General features: G+C 44.4%; 2 protein-coding genes across 2 annotated transcripts in view; one reads left to right on the top strand and one right to left on the bottom strand.

Moving 5' to 3' along the window:
• The window catches only part of LOC143808882 (uncharacterized), a 459,352-nt gene that overhangs the window by 211,520 nt on the left and 221,211 nt on the right, over positions 1 to 26,621 (top strand). The window lies entirely within an intron of this gene.
• LOC143808894 (uncharacterized) overlaps positions 1 to 26,621 on the bottom strand; it is a 158,073-nt gene that overhangs the window by 25,616 nt on the left and 105,836 nt on the right. The window lies entirely within an intron of this gene.

Below are 26,621 nucleotides of genomic sequence, written 5' to 3'. Positions count from 1 at the left end.
AAAGTCAAATGGCGCTCCTTCCCTTCTGAGCCCTGCCGTGCACCTAAACAGTGGTTTTTCCCCATATATGGGGTATCAGCATGTTCATGAGGAATTGCTTTAGAAATTTAGCAGTTCATTTTTTCCTGTTACCCTTGTCAAAAAAAAAAAAAGTAGCCTAAAGTTAAATTTGGGGGAAAAAAAGTTAAATGTTCATTTTTTCCTTCCACATTCCATTAATTGTTGTGAAGCACCTGAAGTGTTAATAAACTTGTTCAATGTGGTTTTGATCACCTTGAGGGGTGCAGGTTTTAGAATGGTGTCACTTTGGGGTATTTTCTATCATATATGCCCCTCAAAGTCACTTCAAATGTGAGGTGGTCCCTAAAGAAAATAGTTTTGTAAATTTTGTTGGAAACAGGAGAAGTCGATAGTCAACTTTTAAACCTCATAACTTCCTAACAAAAAACAAAATTATGTTTCAAAAATTGTGATGCTGTAAAGTAGACATGTGGGAAATGTTATTTATTGACTATTGTGTGACATACCGTATATACTCGAGTATAATCGGAGACCCCTAATTTTGCCACAAAAAACTGGGAAAACAAATGTGACTCGAGTATAAGCCTAGGGTGGGAAATTCAGCAGCTACCGGCTCCATAGAAACATTTGCCCCATATAATTCTGCACAAAGGTTGATTATGGCCCCATAATAATAATAACAATTTTATTTATATAGCGCCAACATATTCCACAGCGCTTTACATTATACAGGGGACTTGTACAGACAATAGACATTACAGCATAACAATAATCACAGTTCAAAATAGATACCAGGAGGAATGAGGGCCCTGCTGCTCGGAAGCTGTTAGGATTTGAACCTGTGACTCGTTGTTTGCTACTCTGTTCCTTTGCTTGATGAGCTATTTGGAACTTGCTTGACTTCTGTCTGAAACCATATGAACTTCGTCTGGATAGAGATCATCACCGTCCTGCTGACTTGTCCCCGCCCTAACTGAGCTTGACTGGACCTGCTATATATACCTGGCCCTGTGCAGCTTCCTGTTGCTGAGTATTTTGTGTGCTCAGTCTAACTGAGTGAAGCAATCTCTGAGCTCCTGGTTGGAAGGTGTCTTGCTGGCATCTCCCTGCTTCTTATTGATATTCTGCTGCTGCTACCCTGAACTCCTGCTGCTCATACGGACTCTGTACACGTGTGTGATCCAGGCCGGCCCTTGCTCGGGCTGGTCCCTGCATCTGCGGACATATTGAACTATCCCTGACATATATTGCATCTCCAGAGGTCTTTCCAAGGTCCGGTCACTTGTATATATCAGCTTTGGCCGCTGACCTTCAGTTCTGTATCGCCAGTAACGTGAAACAAGCTTACAATCGATAGGAAAAAAGGGAGGTGGATGGTAACAATTCCTTTCGTTGTTCGGACCAGCCATAGTGTAAGGATCGGGTGTTCCTGTAAAGCTGCATGAACCAGTTATCAGCCTAAGTATGTAGCAACACAGACACAGAGGCTATTAACTGCATAAAGGGTATGAGAACATGATGGAGGAACCTGATTATGGTTTACGTTTTTTATGGGCCACACAGGGATCGTTAGGTTAATGCGTTGAGGCGGTAGGCCAGTCTGAACAAATGCATTTTTAGGGCACGCTTAAAACTGTGGGGATTGGGGATTAATCTTATAAACCTGGGTAATGCATTCCAAAGAATCGGCGCAGCATATGAAAAGTCTTGGAGACGGGAGTGGGAGGTTCTGATTGAGGATGCTAACCTGAGGTCATTAGTGGAGCGGAGGGCACGGGTAGGGTGGTAGACTGAGACCAGAGAGGAGATGTAGGGTGGTGCTGAGCCATGGAGTGCTTTGTGGATGAGGGTAATAGTTTTGTACTGGATTCTGGAGTGGATGGGTAACCAGTGTAATGACTGGCACAAGGTAGAGGCATCGGTGTAACGGTTGGTGAGGAATATGATCCTGGCTGCAGCATTCAGGACAGATTGGAGTGGGGAGAGTTTGGTAAGAGGGAGGCCAATTAGTAGAGAGTTACAATAATCCAGACGAGAATGAATAAGTGAAACAGTAAGAGTTTTTGCAGAGTCGAAAGTAAGAAAAGGGCGAATTCTAGAAATGTTTTTGAGGTGCAGATAAGAAGAGCGAGCCAGTGATCGGATGTGGGGGGTGAATTAAAGCTCGGAATCAAGTATGACCTCAAGGCAGCCGGCATGTAGCTGGGGAGTAATGGTGGAACCACACACGGAGATGGCAATGTCAGGCAAAGGTAGGTTAGTAGAGGGAGAGAACACGAGGAGTTCAGTTTTTGACAGGTTCAGTTTCAGATAGAGGGAGTGAAGAAGACGAAGAGTTAGCACTCGACTAGTCACAGAGTTCGGAGGTGCATATGAAAGGAAACAGCGGTCCCACAGCCAATAAGTATGCAAAAAATCACTGCACTCATCCAGTTCAGAAAAACAAGGTTCTTTGTTGAAGTGAATATTTATTTAGAATACGGAGATGCAGACGAAACGGAAGGTGATTTTGGCAGTTTTAACGTTTCGGCCACGCAGTGGCCTTGTTCACAATACAGTGCTGTAATAAATGAAAAATCGTGTATAAACACAGAGATACATAGTGTTGTATTAATATTTACAAGTTACCCATTACTAGAGCAAAACATATTATTAAAAACAAAGGAAGACACGTCAGGAATCCATATATAACCAGTATAGATCCTGGTAATTTTGTGACCTATATTCAAAAAGAACATTAAAGCCAGAGTCTGGTTTATCAAAAAGTTCACCTGATACATGAGATTAAGCAGGAGGTAAAGTCGGATGCACATACCCTTATTGATTATTCGTTTCTATCAAGGTTTGTTGCATCATGCGTATACAATCGGAGGTGGAGATAGACACGTTTCTAGCCTGTTAAAGGTAATGGCAAATAATGAGGAAGTGACCTGTATTTATGCTGATCCCAACATGCGTAAATATATGGTTCACCCCCTGATTAGAGGTCATATACATAGAATTGTGGACTCTAAGTGTACAGTAGTCCGGTGTACGAAGAGGTAAGATCTATATACAAAAAGAATGTAATTACCCAAATCAGGGATGCAGGATCTGCATGCCAATCAAAGAGAGCCTGTAAAGGTGAATGTATGCCACCATACCAACTATTGCATATACGATTAGCTGTAAGAGATAGATAAGTACACGTGCTGGGTATAGAATATTACTAGGTAATTAGTGACATGCCAGGGTGTATATGTATATATACTTGAATACTACTTGCCCGTGCAGAGTTATGCCGACAGGGAATAGATAAACGGAGATATCAGCATGGGGTGCATTTCCATCAAGCAGGATGGATGTGCCTGCTTAATCCTAAAAGAAGGGGGTGACAGCACATTATTGCTAGTACCGGTAATGACTTAGCTTTTGGTTTGAGGCGCTCCCACCCTTATGCAGCATGGAGGGGAGCACGGGAGTCCCGGAGACCAACGTCGGTGGTATAGTGGGAGGTGCCGACACGGTCCGTGTCTTGGCGGGTGAAGGCGGCCGTAACCTGGCTGTAGTGCGCCGCTCTATAACCATCCAGGCCGGTCACGTGTCCGGAACTACTGAAAAGACGCCGGCGCCTGCGCAGAAAGTAGCGGTGCCTGTCACCATGGAAAAACAACTAGCGCCTGCGTACAGTGACAGAACCAGGCGCCTGCGCAATAGAGGACCGCGCAGAGAGTAGTGGTGCCGGTCACATTGGGAAAACCCTGGCGCCTGCGTACAAGGATACATCTCGGCGCATGCGCTATAGAGGACCGCCGGGACTGCGGTTCGTTAAGTGGTAATAGGAGGCACATATTGTCAGGAGGAAACAAGTTAATGTATATGATAGATGAGGCCCCAGTGGAGAGAGCCCCAGGTAAAGATATGGCCCCAGATATATAATAGGAATGGCTGAATATAGCATATGTGCAGCACAAAGTAAGGTGGCAAAAGTAGTGCTGGTGTTGTGGTAGTGAACCCGGGATACCCACATAGTATTGGTAAAAGATGATAGGTAGGCATAAATAGAAGATACCCTCTGAATCGAGCTGTCACTCAAGGGAGGATGTCCCTCCAAGTGAAACAGGATAACATACAATAAATGCAACATAAAGAGAACAGATCGTAGGAGTCCAAACTGAAATGATTATTCACAAAACGGTCTCTGAGTTGAAAACATGAATCGGGATCAAAAAGAAAATAAATATATATAAAAATAAAAATAAAAAATAAAATATAAAAGGGGGAAAACCTAACTAAAGGGTGTAAATGAAACTTGTAAAGCTCCTAAGGTCTTACCATCCGACGTATGTGGGGAATCAAGTCTACAAGTGCGATGGGTCAGTACGCCTAGAGAAAAACAAAAACCTGGTTAAATTAGCCAATTTCCCTGTTAAGACCTCGGGGATGAAGAGTATCTAACGTATAGATCCAAAATGTTTCTCGCTGTTTTAGCAATTGGACATGGTTGCCACCCCTTCTGGGGCGTGGGACTTTCTCTATAATTTGATATCTCAACTGCGCAACCGTATGTTGAGCTTCTTTAACCCCTTCCTGACATCAGACGTACTATCCCGTCGAGGTGGGGTGGGCCCGTATGACCACCGACGGGATAGTACGTCATACGCGATCGGCCGCGCTCACGGGGGGAGCGCGGCCGAGTGTCAGCTGCATATCGCAGCTGACATCCGGCACTATGTGCCAGGAGCGGTCACGGACCGCCCCCGGCACATTAACCCCCGGCACACCGCGATCAAACATGATCGCAGTGTACCGGCGGTATAGGGAAGCATCGCGCAGGGAGGGGGCTCCCTGCGGGCTTCCCTGAGACCCCCGGAGCAACGCGATGTGATCGCGTTGCTGCGAGGGTCTCCTACCTCCTTCCTGGCTGCAGGTCCCGGATCCAAGATGGCCGCGGCATCCGGGTCCTGCAGGGAAGGAGGTGGCTTACCGAGTGTCTGCTCAGAGCAGACACATGGTAAGCCTGCAGCCCTGCACAGCAGATCGTCGATCTGGCAGAGTGCTGTGCACACTGCCAGATCAATGATCTGTGATGTCCCCCCCTGGGACAAAGTAAAAAAAAAATTTTTCCACATGTGTAAAAAAAAAAAAAAAAAAAAAATTCCTAAATAAATAATAAAAAAAATATATATATTATTCCCATAAATACATTTCTTTATCTAAATAAAAAAAACAAAACAATAAAAGTACACATATTTAGTATCGCCGCGTCCGTAACGACTCAACCTATAAAACTGGCCCACTAGTTAACCCCTTCAGTAAACACCGTAAGAAAAAAAAAAAAAAAAACGAGGCAAAAAACAACGCTTTATTACCATACCGCCGAACAAAAAGTGGAATAACACACGATCAAAAAGACTGATATAAATATCCGTGGTACCGCTGAAAACGTCATCTTGTCCCGCAAAAAACAAGCCGCCATACAGCATCATCAGCAAAAAAATAAAAAAGTTATAGTCCTGAGAATAAAGCGATGCCAAAATAATTATTTTTTCTATATTTTAGTTTTTATCGTATAAAAGCGCCAAAACATAAAAAAATGATATAAATGAGATATCGCTGTAATCGTACTGACCCGAAAAATAAAACTGCTTTATCAATTTTACCAAACGTGGAACGGTATAAACGCCTCCCCCAAAAGAAATTCATGAATAGCTGGTTTTTGGTCATTCTGCCTCACAAAAATCGGAATAAAAAGCGATCAAAAACGGTCACGTGTCCGAAAATGTTACCAATAAAAACGTCAACTCGTCCCGCAAAAAAACAAGACCTCACATGACTCTGTGGACCAAAATGTGGAAAAATTATAGGTCTCAAAATGTGGAGACGCAAAAACTTTTTTGCTATAAAAAGCGTCGCTGGTTTCACACTTGCGTTTTTGTCTGCAGCGTTTTTTCCCTATATTTAACATTGAAAACGCATGCGTTTTTTTGTACGCGTTTGGTCGCGTTTTCAAACGCATGCGGTTTTTTTCTGCATGCGTTCATTTTCAGAAATACAACCTGCAGTATTTTCTTGCGTTTTTAAGCACATGCGTTTGTTTGCGTTAAAAACGCATGCATTTTTATCAGAAAAAAACAGAAAACACACTGAAAAGCCACCCACCACCATCAAGGTGATAAAGGGATCCAAACCCTAACCCTAACTCTACCCCTAACCTCACCCCTAACCGTTTAATGAACATTTTCTGACAGTCATAGTGCCACGTATTTCAGTGCCACGTATTTCAGTGCCACGTATTTCAGTGCCACGTATTTCAGTGCCACGTATTTCAGTGCCACGTGTTTCAGTGCCATGTATTTCAGTGCCACGTATCACGTATTTCAGTGCCACGTATCACGTATTTCAGTGCCACATATTTTAGTACCACGTATTTCAGTGCCACGTATTTCAGTGCCACGTATTTCAGTGCCACGTATTTCAGTGCCACGTGTTTCAGTGCCACGTATCACATATTTCAGTGCCACGTATTTAAGTGCCACGTATTTAAGTGCCACGTATTTCAGTGCCACGTATTTCAGTGCCACGTATTTCAGTGCCACGTGTTTCAGTGCCACGTATCACATATTTCAGTGCCACGTATTTAAGTGCCACGTATTTAAGTGCCACGTATTTAAGTGCCACGTATTTCAGTGCCACGTATTTCAGTGCCACGTATCACATATTTCAGTGCCACGTATTTCAGTGCCACGTATTTCAGTGCCACGTATTTCAGTGCCACGTATCACGTATTTCAGTGCCACGTGTTTTAGTGCCATGTATTTCAGTGCCACGTATCACGTATTTCAGTGCCACGTATCACGTATTTCAGTGCCACATATTTTAGTACCACGTATTTCAGTGCCACGTATTTCAGTGCCACGTATTTCAGTGCCACGTATTTAAGTGCCACGTATCACGTATTTCAGTGTCACGTATTTCAGTGCCACGTATTTCAGTGCCACGTATTTCAGTGCCACGTATTTCAGTGCCACGTATTTCAGTCACGTTTAGGGTTAGGGGTAGGGTTAGGGTTAGGGCTAGGGTTGGAGGTAAAGTTAGGGTTGGGGCTAAAGTTAGGGTTAGGGTTTGGATTACATTTACGTTTGGATTAGGGTTGGGATTAGAATTATGGGTGTGTCAGGGCTAGGGGTGTGGTTAGGGTTACCGTTGGGATTAGTGTTAGGGGTGTGTTTGGATTAGGGTTTCAGGTAGAATTGGGGGCTTTCCACTGTCCAGGCACATCAGGGGCTCTCCAAGCGCGACATGGCGTCCAATCTCAATTCCAGCCAATTCTGCGTTGAAAAAGTAAAACAGTGCTCCTTCCCTTCCGAGCTCTCCCGTGCGCCCAAAAAGGGGTTTACCCCAACATATGTGTTTTCAGCGTACTCGGGACAAATTGAACAACAACTTCTGGGGTCCAAGTTCTCTTGTTATCCTTAGGAAAATAAAAATTTGGGGGGCTAAAAATCATTTTTGTGGGAAAAAAAAGATGTTTTATTTTCACGGCTCTGCGTTATAAACTGTAGTGAAACACTTGGGGGTTCAAAGTTCTCACAACACATCTAGATAAGTTCCTTGGGAGGTCTAGTTTCCAATATGGGGTCACTTGTGGGGGGTTTGTACTGTTTGGGTACATCAGGGGCTCTGCAAATGCAACGTGACGCCTGCAGACCAATCCATTTAAGGCTGCATTCCAAATGGCGCTCCTTCCCTTCCGAGCTCTGTCATGCACCCAAACAGTGGTTCCCCCCCACATATGGGGTATCAGCGTACTCAGGACAAATTGGACAACAACTTTTGGGGTCTAATTTATCCTGTTACCCTTGTGAAAATACAAAACTGGGGGCTAAAAAATCATTTTTGTGAAAAAAAAAAAGAATTTTTATTTTCACGGCTTTGCGCTATAAACTTTAGTGAAACACTTGGGGGTTCAAAGTTCTCAAAACACATCTAGATAAGTTCCTTGGGAGGTCTAGTTTCCAATATGGGGTCACTTGTGGGGGGTTTGTACTGTTTGGGTACATCAGGGGCTCTGCAAATGCAACGTGACGGCTGCTGACCAATCCATTTAAGTCTGCATTCCAAATGGCGCTCCTTCCCTTCCGAGCTCTGTCATGCGCCCAAACAGTGGTTCCCCCCACATATGGGGTATCAGCGTACTCAGGACAAATTGGAAAACAAATTTTGGGGTCCAATTTATTCTGTTACCCTTGTAAAAATACAAAGCTGGGGGCTAAAAAATCATTTTTGAGAAAAAAAAATATATATATTTTCACGGCTCTGCGTTATAATCTGTAGTGAAACACTTGGGGGTTCAAAGCTCTCAAAACACATCTAGATAAGTTCCTTAGGGGGTCTACTTTCCAAAATGGTGTCACTTGTAGGGAGTTTCAATGTTTAGGCACATCAGGGGCTCTCCAAACGCAACATGGCGTCCCATCTCAATTCCAGTCAATTTTGCATTGAAAAGTCAAATGGCGCTCCTTCGCTTCCAAGCTCTGCCATGCGCCCAAACAATGGTTTACACCCACATATGGGGTATCAGCGTACTCAGGACAAATTGCACAACATTTTTTGGGGTCCTATTTCTTCTCTTACCCTTGGGAAAATAAAAAATTGGGGGCGAAAAGATCATTTTTGTGAAAAAATATGATTTTTTATTTTTACGGCTCTGCATTATAAACTTCTGTGAAGCACTTGGTGGGTCAAAGTGCTCACCACACATCTAGATAAGTTCCTTAGGGGGTCTACTTTCCAAAATGGTGTCACTTGTAGGGAGTTTCAATGTTTAGGCACATCAGGGGCTCTCCAAACGCAACATGGCGTCCTGTTGTGAATTTGCGTTTTGCTCCCTCTAGTGGTCATTAGTGATTTGACACTGGAGCTTCTGTCTTCTCCTATATGCTCACCTGGGCCGTTAGTTCAGGGGCGTTGCTATATAAGCTCTCTGGACCTTCAGTTCTATGCCTGGCATCGTTGAAATCAGAGCTAATCTGTTGTGCTCTTGTGTACTGATCCTGGTTCCTGCTTGTTAAAGCTAAGTCTCTTCCTTGCTTTTTGCTTTTGTTTTGTTTTGTATTTTTGGTCCAGCTTGTTCCAATCTGTATCCTGACCTTTGCTGGAAGCTCTAGGGGGCTGGTGTTCTCCCCCCGGACCGTTAGACGGTTCGGGGGTTCTTGAATCTCCAGCGTGGATTTTTATAGGGTTTTTGTTGACCAAATAAGTTATCTTGCTTAATTCTGCTATTAGTAAGCTGGCCTCTCTTTGCTGAACCTGGTTCATTTCTGTGTTTGTCATTTCCTCTTACCTCACCGTTATTATTTGTGGGGGGCTTGTATCTTGCTTTGGGGTCCCTTTCTCTGGAGGCAAGAGAGGTCTTTGTTTTCTTCTCCTAGGGGTAGTTAGATTCTCCGGCTGGCGCGAGTCATCTAGCGATCACCGTAGGCATGATCCCCGGCTACTTCTAGTGTTGGTGTTAGGAGTAGATATTTGGTCGACCCAGTTACCACTGCCCTATGAGCTGGATTTTTGTATCTCGCGGACTTACACGTACCTCTGAGACCCTGTCCACTGGGGTCATAACAGTATGCCAGGCCTGTATTGAATGTTTGATGCATTGCAGAAGTGGGATTATAAGAAAGAAAATTTTGAGTTTTTTTTTTCTCTCTCTCATTTTTTTTTTTTTTTTTTTTCTTTTCCCCTTTACCTCAGAGTGGCTTAAGCTTGCTGCAGACATGAATGTCCAGACCTTGATTACAAGTGTGGACCAGCTTGCTGCTCGTGTGCAGGGTATACACGATTATGTTATCAGAAATCCTAGGTCTGAACCCAAGATACCGATTCCTGAACCGTTTTCAGGAGACCGATTTAAGTTTAGGAATTTCAGGGATAATTGTAAATTGTTTTTGTCCCTGAGACCCTGTTCGTCTGGAGACTCTGCTCAACAAGTAAAAATTGTTATTTCATTCTTACGGGGTGACCCTCAAGATTGGGCTTTTTCGTTGGCGCCAGGAGATCCGGCATTGGCTGATATTGATGCGTTTTTTCTGGCGCTCGGTTTACTTTATGAGGAACCCAATCTTGAGATTCAGGCTGAAAAAGCCTTGCTGGCTATGTCTCAGGGCCAGGACGAGGCTGAAGTGTATTGCCAAAAATTTCGGAAATGGTCCGTGCTGACACATTGGAACGAGTGTGCACTGGCTGCTAATTTTAGAAATGGCCTTTCTGAAGCCATTAAGAATGTTATGGTGGGTTTTCCCATTCCCACAGGTCTGAATGATACCATGTCCCTGGCTATTCAAATTGACCGGCGGTTGCGGGAGCGCAAAACCGCAAATTCCCTCATGGTGTTGTCTGAACGGACACCTGATTTGATGCAATGTGATAGAATCCTGACTAGAAATGAGAGGAAAATTCATAGACGCCGGAATGGCTTGTGCTACTACTGTGGTGATTCTACACATGTTATCTCAGCATGCTCTAAACGTATAGCTAAGGTTGTTAGTCCTGTCACCGTTGGTAATTTGCATCCTAAGTTTATTCTGTCTGTAACTTTGATTTGCTCACTGTCATCTTATCCTGTCATGGCGTTTGTAGATTCAGGTGCTGCCCTGAGTCTTATGGATCTCTCATTTGCTAAGCGCTGTGGTTTTATTCTTGAACCATTAGAAAATCCTATTCCTCTTAGGGGTATTGATGCTACGCCATTAGCAGAAAATAAACCGCAGTATTGGACACAGGTTACCATGTGCATGACTCCTGAACACCGCGAGGTGATACGTTTTCTTGTTTTGCATAAAATGCATGATTTGGTTGTTTTGGGTTTGCCATGGTTACAGACCCATAATCCAGTCCTGGACTGGAAGGCTATGTCAGTGTCAAGTTGGGGCTGTCGTGGTATTCATGGGGATTCCCTGCCTGTGTCTATTGCTACTTCTACGCCTTCGGAAGTTCCGGAGTATTTGTCTGATTATCAGGATGTCTTTAGCGAGTCCAGGTCCAGTGCACTGCCTCCTCATAGGGAATGTGACTGTGCAATAGATTTGATTCCAGGCAGTAAGTTTCCTAAGGGGAGACTGTTTAATCTGTCGGTACCTGAACATACCGCTATGCGTTCATATATCAAGGAGTCTCTGGAGAAAGGACACATCCGTCCGTCTTCTTCCCCTCTTGGTGCGGGATTCTTTTTTGTGGCTAAAAAGGACGGATCTTTGAGGCCTTGTATTGACTATCGGCTTTTAAATAAGATCACTGTCAAATTTCAGTATCCTTTGCCGCTGTTGTCTGACTTGTTTGCCCGGATTAAAGGTGCCAAGTGGTTCACCAAGATAGACCTTCGTGGTGCGTACAACCTTGTGCGCATTAAGCAAGGTGATGAATGGAAAACCGCATTCAATACGCCCGAAGGTCATTTTGAGTACTTGGTAATGCCTTTTGGGCTCTCTAATGCCCCTTCAGTTTTTCAGTCCTTTATGCATGACATTTTTCGGAACTATCTGGATAAATTTTTGATCATTTATCTGGATGATATTCTGGTTTTTTCTGATAATTGGGACTCGCATGTGGAGCAGGTCAGGATGGTCTTTAAAATTTTGCGTGAAAATTCTTTGTTTGTCAAGGGCTCAAAGTGTCTTTTTGGTGTACAGAAGGTTCCCTTTTTGGGGTTCATTTTTTCCCCTTCTGCTGTGGAGATGGACCCAGTCAAGGTCCGAGCTATTCTTGATTGGACTCAGCCCTCGTCAGTTAAGAGTCTTCAGAAGTTCTTAGGTTTCGCTAACTTCTACCGTCGTTTTATCGCTAATTTTTCTAGCATTGTGAAACCTTTGACGGATATGACCAAGAAGGGCTCCGATGTGGCTAATTGGGCTCCTGCTGCCGTGGAGGCTTTCCAGGAGTTGAAACGTCGGTTTACTTCGGCGCCTGTTTTGTGCCAGCCTGATGTCTCGCTTCCCTTTCAGGTTGAGGTGGATGCTTCAGAGATTGGAGCTGGGGCCGTTTTGTCGCAGAGAGGCCCTGGTTGCTCTGTTATGAGACCTTGCGCCTTTTTCTCTAGGAAGTTTTCGCCTGCTGAGCGAAATTATGATGTGGGCAATCGGGAGTTGTTGGCCATGAAATGGGCATTTGAGGAGTGGCGTCATTGGCTCGAGGGTGCTAAGCATCGTGTGGTGGTCTTGACTGATCACAAAAATCTGATGTATCTCGAGTCTGCTAAACGCCTGAATCCTAGACAGGCCCGCTGGTCATTGTTTTTCTCCCGTTTTGACTTCGTTGTCTCGTATTTACCAGGTTCAAAGAATGTGAAGGCCGATGCTCTTTCCAGGAGCTTTGTGCCTGATGCTCCTGGAGTCGCTGAACCTGTTGGTATTCTTAAGGATGGAGTTATCTTGTCAGCTATTTCTCCAGATCTGCGACGTGTGTTGCAGAGATTTCAGGCTGATAGGCCTGATTCTTGTCCACCTGACCGACTGTTTGTGCCTGATAAGTGGACCAGCAGAGTCATTTCCGAGGTTCATTCCTCGGTGTTGGCAGGTCACCCAGGAATTTTTGGCACCAGAGATCTGGTGGCCAGATCCTTTTGGTGGCCTTCCTTGTCAAGGGATGTGCGGTCATTTGTACAGTCCTGTGGGACTTGTGCTCGAGCTAAGCCTTGCTGTTCTCGTGCCAGCGGGTTGCTCTTGCCCTTGCCTGTCCCTAAGAGACCTTGGACACATATCTCCATGGATTTCATTTCTGATCTTCCTGTGTCTCAAGGCATGTCTGTTATCTGGGTGATATGTGATCGCTTCTCCAAGATGGTCCATTTGGTTCCTTTGCCTAAGCTGCCTTCCTCTTCCGATCTGGTTCCTGTGATTTTCCAGAACGTGGTTCGTTTGCACGGCATCCCTGAGAATATTGTGTCAGACAGAGGATCCCAGTTCGTTTCCAGATTCTGGCGATCCTTTTGTAGTAGGATGGGCATTGATTTGTCGTTTTCGTCTGCTTTCCATCCTCAGACTAATGGACAGACGGAGCGAACTAATCAGACTTTGGAGGCTTATTTGAGGTGTTTTGTCTCTGCTGATCAGGACGATTGGGTGACCTTCTTGCCGTTGGCTGAGTTTGCCCTTAATAATCGGGCTAGTTCCGCCACTTTGGTTTCGCCGTTTTTCTGCAACTCTGGTTTCCACCCTCGTTTTTCTTCGGGTCATGTGGAACCTTCTGACTGTCCTGGGGTGGATTCTGTGGTGGATAGGTTGCAGCGGATCTGGAATCTTGTGGTGGACAACTTGAAGTTGTCACAGGAGAGGGCTCAGCGCTTTGCCAACCGCCGCCGCGGTGTGGGTCCCCGACTACGTGTTGGGGATTTGGTGTGGCTTTCTTCCCGCTTTGTTCCTATGAAGGTTTCCTCTCCCAAATTTAAACCTCGTTTTATTGGTCCTTACAAGATATTGGAAATCCTTAATCCTGTATCCTTTCGTCTGGATCTTCCTGTGTCGTTTGCTATCCACAACGTGTTTCATAGGTCCTTGTTGCGGCGGTACGTTGTGCCTGTAGTTCCTTCTGCTGAGCCTCCTGCTCCGGTGTTGGTTGAGGGCGAGTTGGAGTACGTGGTGGAGAAGATCTTGGATTCTCGTCTCTCCAGGCGGAGGCTTCAGTACCTGGTCAAGTGGAAGGGCTATGGTCAGGAAGATAATTCCTGGGTGGTCGCCTCTGATGTTCATGCGGCCGATTTAGTTCGTGCCTTTCACGCCGCTCATCCTGATCGCCCTGGTGGTCGTGGTGAGGGTTCGGTGACCCCTCACTAAGGGGGGGGTACTGTTGTGAATTTGCGTTTTGCTCCCTCTAGTGGTCATTAGTGATTTGACACTGGAGCTTCTGTCTTCTCCTATATGCTCACCTGGGCCGTTAGTTCAGGGGCGTTGCTATATAAGCTCTCTGGACCTTCAGTTCTATGCCTGGCATCGTTGAAATCAGAGCTAATCTGTTGTGCTCTTGTGTACTGATCCTGGTTCCTGCTTGTTAAAGCTAAGTCTCTTCCTTGCTTTTTGCTTTTGTTTTGTTTTGTATTTTTGGTCCAGCTTGTTCCAATCTGTATCCTGACCTTTGCTGGAAGCTCTAGGGGGCTGGTGTTCTCCCCCCGGACCGTTAGACGGTTCGGGGGTTCTTGAATCTCCAGCGTGGATTTTTATAGGGTTTTTGTTGACCAAATAAGTTATCTTGCTTAATTCTGCTATTAGTAAGCTGGCCTCTCTTTGCTGAACCTGGTTCATTTCTGTGTTTGTCATTTCCTCTTACCTCACCGTTATTATTTGTGGGGGGCTTGTATCTTGCTTTGGGGTCCCTTTCTCTGGAGGCAAGAGAGGTCTTTGTTTTCTTCTCCTAGGGGTAGTTAGATTCTCCGGCTGGCGCGAGTCATCTAGCGATCACCGTAGGCATGATCCCCGGCTACTTCTAGTGTTGGTGTTAGGAGTAGATATTTGGTCGACCCAGTTACCACTGCCCTATGAGCTGGATTTTTGTATCTCGCGGACTTACACGTACCTCTGAGACCCTGTCCACTGGGGTCATAACAGCGTCCCATCTCAATTCCAGTCAATTTTGCATTGAAAAGTCAAATGGCGCTCCTTCCCTTCCAAGCTCTGCCATGCGCCCAAACAATGGTTTACACCCACATATGGGGTATCAGCGTACTCAGGACAAATTGCACAACATTTTTTGCGGTCCAATTTCTTCTCTTACCCTTGGGAAAATAAAAAATTGGGGGCGAAAAGATCATTTTTGTGAAAAAATATGATTTTTTATTTTTACGGCTCTGCATTATAAACTTCTGTGAAGCACTTGGTGGGTCAAAGTGCTCACCACACATCAAGATAAGTTCCTTAGGGGGTCTACTTTCCAAAATGGTGTCACTTGTAGGGGGTTTCAGTGTTTAGGCACATCAGGGGCTCTCCAAACGCAACATGGCGTCCCATCTCAATTCCAGTCAATTTTGCATTGAAAAGTCAAATGGCGCTCCTTTCCTTCCGAGCTCTGCAGTGCGCCCAAACAGTGGTTTACCCCCACATATGGGGTATCAGCGTACTCAGGACAAATTGTACAACAACTCTGGGGGTCCATTTTCTCCTGTTACCCTTGGTAAAATAAAACAAATTGGAGCTGAAATAAATTTTGTGTGAAAAAAAGTTAAATGTTCATTTTTATTTAAACATTCCAAAAATTCCTGTGAAACACCTGAAGGGTTAATAAACTTCTTGAATGTGGTTTTGAGCACCTTGAGGGGTGCAGTTTTTAGAATGGTGTCACACTTGAGTATTTTCTATCATATAGACCTTTCAAAATGACTTCAAATGAGATGTGGTCCCTAAAAAAAAATGGTGTTGTAAAAATGAGAAATTGCTGGTCAACTTTTAACCCTTATAACTCCGTCACAAAAAAAAAATTTTGGTTCCAAAATTGTACTGATGTAAAGTAGACATGTGGGAAATGTTACTTATTAAGTATTTTGCGTGACATATGTCTGTGATTTAAGGGCATAAAAATTCAAAGTTGGAAAATTGCAAAATTTTCAAAATTTTCGCCAAATTTCCATTTTTTTTCACAAATAAACGCAAGTTATATCGAATAAATTTTACCACTAACATGAAGTACAATATGTCATGAGAAAACAATGTCAGAATCGCCAAGATCCGTCAAAGCGTTCCAGAGTTATAGCCTCATAAAGGGACAGTGGTCAGAATTGTAAAAATTGGCCCGGTCATTAACGTGCAAACCACCCTTGGGGGTGAAGGGGTTAAAGTGTAGAGGGAGTGGTAGCCATGTTTTCCCGCACCTGATGGTGGACTTATGGCTGGAGATCCTGTCTCTAATAGTTTGGGTAGTCTCGCCTACGTAAAGTAGTCCACATGGGCATTTGATGACATATACCACAAACTTAGAGTCACATGTGTGGTACTCTTTGATAGGAAAGGATTTGCCAGTGCGGGGGTGTAGTACTTCACTACCCTTGATGATGTTAGAGCAGCTCATACAACTGAGGCAAGGGAATGTGCCTGTCCTCTTTTGGCCTGTCAATGTCATGAGTGGAGGTGGTTTAGATGTACCCAAATCTGGTGTCAAGGAATGAAATCTCCTTGTCGTGATGTACCAGAGAAAATGATAGTTCAGGTCTAATAGTATTGATAGTATTAAAGAACTCCCGGAGACTGGTTAGATCCCCTTTCCAGATACAGAAAATGTCAAGGCATTGTGTTGAAAAACAGAGTTTGGGTATACGTATGTGCGTTCAAATCCCAGACTTCCATTCGTCCATAATCACCATCCCTCCATGCACAGGATCCATAATCTCATACGGGGACATTGGCCTCTCCTCACTAAGGCCTACCCTCAGATTCAAATTTTTAAGGATCCACCCCTAATGTGCACAAGACGACCACGGAATGTAAGGGACAGAGTTGTTAGGGCCGATTTGGGTACATCTAAACCACCTCCACTCAGGACATTGACAGGCCAAAAGAGGACAGGCACATTCCCTTGCCTCAGTTGTATGAGCTGCTCTAACATCATCAAGGGTAGTGAAGTACTACACCCCCGCACTGGCAAATCCTTTCCTATCAAAGAGTACCACACATGTGACTCTAAGTTTGTGGTATATGTCATCAAATGCCCATGTGGACTACTTTACGTAGGCGAGACTACCCAAACTATTAGAGACAGGATCTCCAGCCATAAGTCCACCATCAGGTGCGGGAAAACATGGCTACCACTCCCTCTACACTTTAAAGAAGCTCAACATGGGGCGTGGCTATGTAGCAGAAGAGGGAAGACGTGCCTTGTGTGAGCTCCTGCTATCCTGAATATATCCTGCCTTTAAAATTCTTTATAAATACAAATACGGGCTGGCGCTGGTGCCCCAGGACCCTCTGGAATACGGTGACCCCTCCGGACGGACGCTGTGAGGTCTTGGAGAGCTGGAAGCGGTGGTGACCCGAGCTGATAGGAGCTCCCTGTGCAACAGCGGCCATTTTACCTGAGCGCGCTGCGGCTGAGCAAAGCGCAGTGCCGGCTCCCCTTGGTGTTGGGCTCTCCTCGCTGGAGCTGACGGCTCTGCAGACATCGGCGGGGATCGCTGGAGAATACCGGCACACAGGTGTCAGAAGATCTAGACGGGCGGCGGTACCTGCAGGAGGCAGAGGTACTGAGAAGGCACACGTGGAGCAGCAGCCATCTTCAGTGCACGCGCGCTCTGGGACACAGGACGCGGCGCTATCACCTCCGGCTGGAACTGGACTTATAACGGAGCTGGGAGAGGCAGGAACGCAGCGGTGAGATCTACACTAACACACGACAGGTGTGAGGCCTGAGGGGAACAGAGGGGCTAGAGGGGAGAGGCGGCCATTACTACAGCGCGCTACCTAACAGCACAGGGAGCGACGCTTAGCACATCTGCAGTGCTACATGTGAAACAATTCTGTGCCTGGGAAACTAGTGAGGTGGTGCGGTGTATGTATGCCCTGAGATATTGGGCCCTGCACCTCCTCTGTTACTTAGTCGCTTCACTGGTGGCACCATAATAGTGGGAATTAACCCCCTCCCTGCTGCTCTCCCTCTCTACATGAACTGAGCGCCCGCCCACTGTATAAGGCCTAAATACATAAATTTACGCTTGGACAATCGCCCTGCGTTTCTCCCTATCATCATCTGATAACAATTTATGGAGCCTTGGAGCATTATCTAATACTATATAAAATCTGGGACTAGAGCCTGTCTCATTTATATCCACAGAGTTGGAGCACGGTTTGCCTATAATTGTTTCTAGCACTAATCTGTGAGATCCTCCTGTGTATTCCTGCCATGCAGCATCCTAGAGGAGCAGCGGCTGCTGAAAAACTTAAAAAATTTGCTAAGGATGACTCCCACGAAAATGTACGCAGCCTTAGAAACAACTCTATATCCTCTCAACGCAAGGGTCGCCCCTCTGATGGTACTGAGGAAGAGGAAGAACTGACTCTCAAACAGGCATCGGAGCAGTTAATGCAGGCCATATCTCTCACTAGAGCATCTCTTACGGAGAAAATAGAGGATGTGCATACTGAGGTGGGCCGCTTGCGACATGATATGCAGACTATGAGGGGGCGTATATCGGAGGTTGAAACGAGGGTGTCTAATATAGAGGACACCATCACTCCTATGGAGGCCAAATTAACCAAAGCCACTGGATCGGTGAATGCTTGGAGGCAAAAAGCAGATGACTTGGAAAATAGACTGCGCCGTAATAATGTCCGAATTATAGGTCTCCCGGAGCGATCAGAGGGTCAGCAGCCTGAGCAATTTTTGGAGGACTGGCTTAGGTCCACATTGGGAGATGGATTCTCCTCAACTTTTTCGGTGGAAAGAGCCCATAGGGTACCAACAAGGCCCCTCCCTCCTGGAGCTCCACCGCGACCTCTCCTGGCACGTCTTCTTAATTGCAGAGACAGAGATACTATTCTTCGCCTGGCACGACAGAAGGGCCTTATCAAATTCGATAATGCCACCATATCGATTTTTCCAGATTTTTCCGCGGACCTTCAAAAACAGCGTGCAAGATTTGTGGATGTTAAGAAGCAACTTAGAGACAAGAATATTGTTTACTCTATGCTCTACCCAGCTCGGCTCCGTATTGTCCATAAAAGCTCCTCATTATTTTTCACAGACCCAGCGGAGGCGTTTGAATGGCTGCGATCTAGCGGAGGACCAACTGTGGAAGACCCCTAACCCAGGTTTCTTGTATATTGGCAATAACATTGAGCTTTCCGTATAGGTGCGGGAAAATCGACAATACCGGACACTGAATTCAGTGAGGGTATCCCCTTTTCAATCTGACTGTGGGAGGATGGAAATACCCTCCCCTACTGTTCAAATTTTCTTGTTTAATTTGGTTTTATGTTTTTGTTTTGGTTCTTTATTAGGTAAAGCTGCCGCTAACACTAACTTTATGCCCAGTATGCTGTTGTTGAAATACACCCGAATAATAATGTTATGTATTAATTTTTCCCTTAAGAGTAAATATGGGGACTGAACTTATATGCATGACCTGGAATATCCGAGGCATAAAGACTCCTAGAAAGAAAATCAAAGTATTTTCACAGATAAAAAGATGCCATCCCCATATTGTAGCACTGGTAGAAACACATTTAACGAGGGACACAGTCCGGTGTATGCAAAAACCGTGGGTACAATGGTCCCTACACGCTTTCCACACCAGTTATTCAAGAGGGATCTCTCTACTAGTGCACAAAGAGGTCAGATGGGAGGCGAGGGAGGCGAGACGTGATCCAGAGGGTCGTTTTGTTTTTGTACATGCACTCATCAACTCAAGAGAATACGTGTTGTTATGTATCTATAACCCCCCCCCTGCCAATATATCAATTCTCCGTATGGCCCTGGGCTTCTCTTTAAAGTACCCGGAGGCCAATGTCATCTGCATGGGAGACTTTAACTTGACTATGAATCAATCCATAGATAGACTGAGATTAGATGACGCAACATCGGGAGACACTACACCCCAGCCTCCCTCTCAATTAGCATTATTTATGGATGGTAGTGGTTGGCTGGATTTGTGGAGAATGAATCATCCGGAGATCAAAGGGTATACTTGTCACTCATCCACTAGACAGTCATTATCTCGGATAGATTATATATTTGGGTCGAGTGGATTAGCATTATGGGTGGATAGTATTGAACACGGTAACCGGGGGATTTCGGATCACTCCCCAATTATCCTTAAACTTAAATTTGGACGATCCGATACTAACAGTGGGTCCTGGAAACTGAGCCCCTTCTGGTTAAAATTAATAGACTCTAGTGACAGGACGGTTGCTCAGTTAAATACTTTCATTTTGGTACATTCGGAACTCCAGGACTTCGGTTTATTTTGGGACACCCTGAAGGCATATTTAAGGGGATGTCTGTCCTCCACTATCTCCTATATAAAGAGGGCAACGGCGAAAGAGGATGAGGAGATAGAACAAAGACTAAAAGATTCAGAGGCCGCTTATATAGCCAATCAGTCCAATAGTAACAGAATTGAGTGGCTCACCTCCCAAAGACTTTATACCCAACACATGGAGGTTAAATCAAAACGTAAACTGTTTTTCACTCGTCAATCTTATTTTGAGTTAGGAAATCAGGCCAGCACACTTCTAGCCTTCTTGGTACGCCAACACAATGCCTCCAATACAATTTTGCAGATCCGGGTGTCTGATGGATCTTTAGTATCCTCTTCTGATGAAATACTTCGGGGCTTTTATGACTATTATACCTTGTTATATAAATCTAGTAGTGACTCTGATGTTGATGAGTGCCTAGATTATTTATCAGATATAACATTCCCTTCACTAAATCCATCGCAACAAGCCCTTATGGAGGCTGAATTTACTTTGGAAGAGGTGGAGCAGGCTATAGCGGATATGGCAACTGGAAAAGCCCCAGGACCCGATGGATTTCCCATAGAGTTCTATAGGAAATACCGGGACAAACTAGCCCCCATACTGCTGAAGGTACTTAAAGGAATATGGGAGAGGGAATCTGTTCCTGAAACGTTTTATGATGCTAATGTTATAGTACTTAAGAAGGAGGGGAAGGATCCTTTAGATTGTGGATCATATAGACCAATCTCTTTGGTAAATGTGGATTACAAAATTTTTACCAAGATTTTAGCCACTAGACTGAACAAGATCATATTAGACCTCATACACCCGGATCAAACCGGTTTTATGCCGGGGAAAAACACTTCTATAAATATCAGGAGGGTACAGTCGGTCATACAATATAGTTCTCTGGAACCAGATAATAAGTGGGCATTGGCTTCGCTAGACGCAGCCAAGGCTTTTGACTCCCTTGAATGGCCCTTCTTAATCGCATGTTTACGGAAATATGGGTTCGGGGATAAATTTTTGAGAGGGATAGGTACACTATATGCAAGACCCAGGGCACGAATGGTGGTGAACGGCTTAATGTCTGCATCTTTTTCCTTGCATAGGGGAACTCGGCAGGGGTGCCCTCTCTCCCCAGCTTTATTTGCCTTGGCGATAGAGGCCCTGGCAATACGAATGAGGTCTTCTGTGGATATCAAAGGGATACATATTGCTGATAGGGTGGATGTCATTGGCCTGTATGCTGATGACATGGTAGTGTTTATGGATCAAACGGAAGACACATTACCAAAAGTAATAACGATGATTGATAGATTCAGTAAATTTTCTGGACTTTATATAAACTGGGGAAAATCTGCTCTGATGCCTCTTTCCCATACCCCAATACCCTGCCTTGAAACCCTCTCACTGCTACCCATTGTTTCCCAGTTTAAATATCTAGGAATATATATGTCCCAGAGTAGTCACCTAGATTTACATCTTAATACGTTCCCGTTACTGGATATGGTTAAATCCAAATTCGCTACCTGGGACAAATTACCATTATCTGTAGCTGGACGCATTAACCTTATAAAGATGATATTACTCCCCAAGTTGAGTTATTGTTTTCAGCATAGTGCAGTTATAATACCTAAGTCTCTCTTCGCAACCCTAAATTCTCTTACTACTTCCTTCATATGGGGAAAGGCTAGGCCTAAGCTTAAGTTATCTACTCTACAGAGACCTAAACAAGGGGGTGGGGCGGCCCTGCCGGACTTCTATCTATATTACCTAGCGGGCCAGGCCAAAATGCTGAATATGTGGATGCCCGGGAAAATTCTCCCTAACTCTGAACACCATATTTTGTACTCAGCCAAAGTTGATTGTCCACTGGGTTTTTTGGAAATGGAGAGACCTGCGGTTCCTCATTTACTTCCTTTGCTCCGACTAGCAAGATCAATATGGAGGCAAATTAAAAAATTAATAGGATTTGCTGACATAGCAACTGAAATGCCATTGTGGAATAATGGTTATTTCTCGATACTACTGGGTCATCCATCCACTAAATTCTGGATTTCGTACAGTGTTCTTACAGTGGGTGATTTGTACCGGCGGGGGATCTTTACCTCCTTTGAGCAGTTACAAACTGCTCACAATATACCCAAATCTCAATTTTTCCGTTACCTACAACTAAGGTCAGCCTTCCAATCACATATGCGGAGTGTAGATACAGGTCGGGCTATTTCAGATTTACCGCTAATAGGTATCCTTAATTCACAGGGTCCCCAAGGACTTATTTCCTCTCTATATACCTATCTATTATCCATGAATGAGGGATCCACCCTAGAGTCCATCAAGGGGAGGTGGGGTCGGCTCCTTCCAGATACACTAGGGGAGGAATGGGACGAAATTTTGGAGTCCCCAACTAAAGTCTCCCCATCAGTTAATAATAGGATGACACAATTATACATTATATATCAATCCTATCTGACTCCGACCCGTCTTTTCAAAATGGGTCGTCTACACTCATCAGACTGCCTGAGATGCCATTCTAGCAATGCAGATTTCATACACATGATATGGCAATGTCCTATTGTCTCCCAATTCTGGAATGAGGTAACGACACTATTGACATCATTGATATCTGTTCCTGTCCCGCTTGAACCTCTGGTATGTTTATTTGGAGTATGGGAGACGGAGATTTGGGATCGTCACACGGGAATTTTTCTGAGGGAGACTCTGTTTTTAGCACGGAAGGTGTTGGCTCTACGGTGGATGGGGGGCTCTTACCCTACTCTTAGAGCGTGGGTCGATTTGGTGAACTCCATTGTTCCATATGAACGAGCATTATATCAGAATAGAGGTAACCCAGCCAAATTTGAGAAGATATGGGGAAGATGGAACTCTTCTTCTCACACTGTTTAGATCAACATAAATCAATAATCATACAAGGAAAGGGTGTCAAATTGTAAGGAACACTAATGGCTTACAGGGCGGAATTTATTTGGAACGCTCTTTTAAATGGCAGCGTGTTAGTTTTAGAGGTTTTATTAGAAGATAAGGTAGTTAAAGTTTGAATAAGATATGAACAAATGATTGACATGCGTTGCTTGTAGCCTTTGCAATATCCCAAATATGGTTATGTGTAATAATTTTATGTACAATTTGGATGTTGGGGAATATAAGCGAATGTATGTATGACTAATGTTGTAATCAATAAACGAATTTAAAAAAAAAAAAAAAAGAAGCTCAACATACGGTTGCGCAGTTGAGATATCAAATTATAGAGAAAGTCCCACGCCCCAGAAGGGGTGGCAACCATGTCCAATTGCTAAAACAGCGAGAAACATTTTGGATCTATACGTTAGATACTCTTCATCCCCGAGGTCTTAACAGGGAAATTGGCTAATTTAACCAGGTTTTTGTTTTTCTCTAGGCGTACTGACCCATCGCACTTGTAGACTTGATTCCCCACATACGCAGGATGGTAAGACCTTAGGAGCTTTACAAGTTTCATTTACACCCTTCAGTTAGGTTTTCCCCCTTTTATACTTTATTTTTTATTTTTATTTTTATATATATTTATTTTCTTTTTGATCCCGATTCATGTTTTCAACTCAGAGACCGTTTTGTGAATAATCATTTCAGTTTGGACTCCTACGATCTGTTCTCTTTATGTTGCATTTATTGTATGTTATCCTGTTTCACTTGGAGGGACATCCTCCCTTGAGTGACAGCTCGATTCAGAGGGTATCTTCTATTTATGCCTACCTATCATCTTTTACCAATACTATGTGGGTATCCCGAGTTCACTACCACAACACCAGCACTACTTTTGCCACCTTACTTTGTGCTGCACATATGCTATATTCAGCCATTCCTATTATATATCTGGGGCCATATCTTTACCTGGGGCTCTCTCCACTGGGGCCTTATCTATCATATACATTAACTTGTTTCCTCCTGACAATATGTGCCTCCTATTACCACTTAACGAACCGCAGTCCCGGCGGTCCTCTATAGCGCATGCGCCGAGATGTATCCTTGTACGCAGGCGCCAGGGTTTTCCCAATGTGACCGGCACCACTACTCTCTGCGCGGTCCTCTATTGCGCAGGCGCCTGGTTCTGTCACTGTACGCAGGCGCTAGTTGTTTTTCCATGGTGACAGGCACCGCTACTTTCTGCGCAGGCGCCGGCGTCTTTTCAGTAGTTCCGGACACGTGACCGGCCTGGATGGTTATAGAGCGGCGCACTACAGCCAGGTTACGGCCGCCTTCACCCGCCAAGACACGGACCGTGTCGGCACCTCCCACTATACCACCGACGTTGGTCTCCGGGACTCCCGTGCTCCCCTCCATGCTGCATAAGGGTGGGAGCGCCTCAAACCAAAAGCTAAGTCATTACCGGTACTAGCAATAATGTGCTGTCACCCCCTTCTTTTAGGATTAAGCAGGCACATCCATCCTGCTTGATGGAAATGCACCCCATGCTGATATCTCCGTTTATCTATTCCCTGTCGGCATAACTCTGCACGGGCAAGTAGTATTCAAGTATATACATACACACCCTGGCATGTCACTAATTACCTAGTAATATTCTATACCCAGCACCTGTACTTATCTATCTCTTACAGCTAATCGTATATGCAATAGTTGGTATGGTGGCATACATTCACCTTTACAGGCTCTCTTTGATTGGCATGCAGATCCTGCATCCCTGATTTGGGTAATTACATTCTTTTTGTATATAGATCTTACCTCTTCGTACACCGGACTACTGTACACTTAGAGTCCACAATTCTATTTATATGACCTCTAATCAGGGGGTGAACCATATATTTACGCATGTTGGGATCAACAGAAATACAGGTCACTTCCTCATTATTTGCCATTACCTTTAACAGGCTAGAAACGTGTCTATCTCCACCTCCGATTGTATACGCATGATGCAACAAACCTTGATAGAAACGAATAATCAATAAGGGTATGTGCATCCGACTTTACCTCCTGCTTAATCTCATATATCAGGTGAACTTTTTGATAAACCAGACTCTGGCTTTAATGTTCTTTTTGAATATAGGTCACAAAATTACCAGGATCTATACTGGTTATATATGGATTCCTGACGTGTCTTCCTTTGTTTTTAATAATATGTTTTGCTCTAGTAATGGGTAACTTGTAAATATTAATACAACACTATGTATCTCTGTGTTTATACACGATTTTTCATTTATTACAGCACTGTATTGTGAACAAGGCCACTGCGTGGCCGAAACGTTAAAACTGCCAAAATCACCTTCCGTTTCGTCTGCATCTCCGTATTCTAAATACATATTCACTTCAACAAAGAACCTTGTTTTTCTGAACTGGATGAGTGCAGTGATTTTTTGCATACTTATCAGATAGAGGGAGGACATGATGTTGGAGATGGTGATAAGACAATCACTGGTGTTTTGTAATAATTGGTAAACAGTAGAATGATGTACTTTACCAAAAAGCTCAATCTTGGTCTCATCTGTCCATAAGACGCTTCCCAGAAGGATTTTGGCTTACCCATGAACATTTTGACAAACTGCAGTCTAGCTTTTTTATGTCTGTGATCAGTGTGTCCTCCCTGCCATAGCGTTCCATTTAATTCACATGTGGACGGACAGCTCACATCAACATGGACACATCCTGAGCCTGCAGGACAGACTGAAGCTCTGTAGATCTTGATTGGGGCTTATCCACCGTCCGATCCATCCTGCATCGCAACCTTTCATCATTTCTCTCTGCCGTCCACATCCAGGGAGATTAGCTACAGTGCAACGGGTTGTAAACTATGTTGCGCACCTTGGACAAAGGAACATTAAGATCTCTGGTATTCTTGAGATTGTTAATATTTTACAACAGTTATGGTTCCTAAGTCCTCAGACAGTTCTCTTCTCCTCTTTCTATTCTCCATGCTAACTGTGGCTCTCACAGACACCTAATGCAAAGATTGAGTCAAATTCTTCCCTTTTTATCTGGTTTCAGGTGTGATTCTCATATTACCCACACCTGTTACTTGCTACAGGTGAGTGTGAACGAGCATCACATGCTGGAAGAAGCTGTTTACCCACAATTTTGGAAAGGTGCCAACAATTTTGTCCAGAACATTTTTGGGGTTGTGTGTGAAATGATGTCCTATTTGCCTTTTTCCCCTCTGTTTTTTGTATGTATTAGAACAACACACAAAAGAAAATAAACATGTGTATAAGAAAACATGTAACTAGAATTATTTGCTGGGAGAAATACTTCATTTTGTGGATCAGTTTCAAGGGTGCCAACACTTTCGGCCATGCCTGTATATACATAGAAAATTAGTAGCTTAGAAGCAGCACCAGCGAGGATTGAGGGTGTCATTACCGTTCCTCCCACATATAGACATAAGATATCGGAGGCCGCGCACCAATTAGATGACACAACTTGTGCTTTAAAGGGAACCTGTCACCCCCAAAATGGCTGGTGAGGTAAGCTCACCGGCATCAGGGGCTTATCTCCAGCATTCTGTAATGCATTCTGTAATGCTGTAGATAAGCCGCCGATGTTACCTGAAAGAGGAGAAAAAGACGTTAGATTATACTCACCCAGGGGCGGTCCCGGTGCGGTCCGGTCGGATAAGTATCTCCGGTCCGCTCCGGCGCCTCCCATCTTCATTCCATGACGTCCTCTTCGGGTCTTTACGCCGCG

This window comes from Ranitomeya variabilis, chromosome 2 (genome assembly GCF_051348905.1).
Source record: "Ranitomeya variabilis isolate aRanVar5 chromosome 2, aRanVar5.hap1, whole genome shotgun sequence".
Classification (NCBI taxonomy): Eukaryota; Metazoa; Chordata; class Amphibia; order Anura; family Dendrobatidae; genus Ranitomeya; species Ranitomeya variabilis.
Note: the sequence above shows the minus strand (reverse complement) of the source record. Positions and strands in the feature narration are given on the sequence as shown.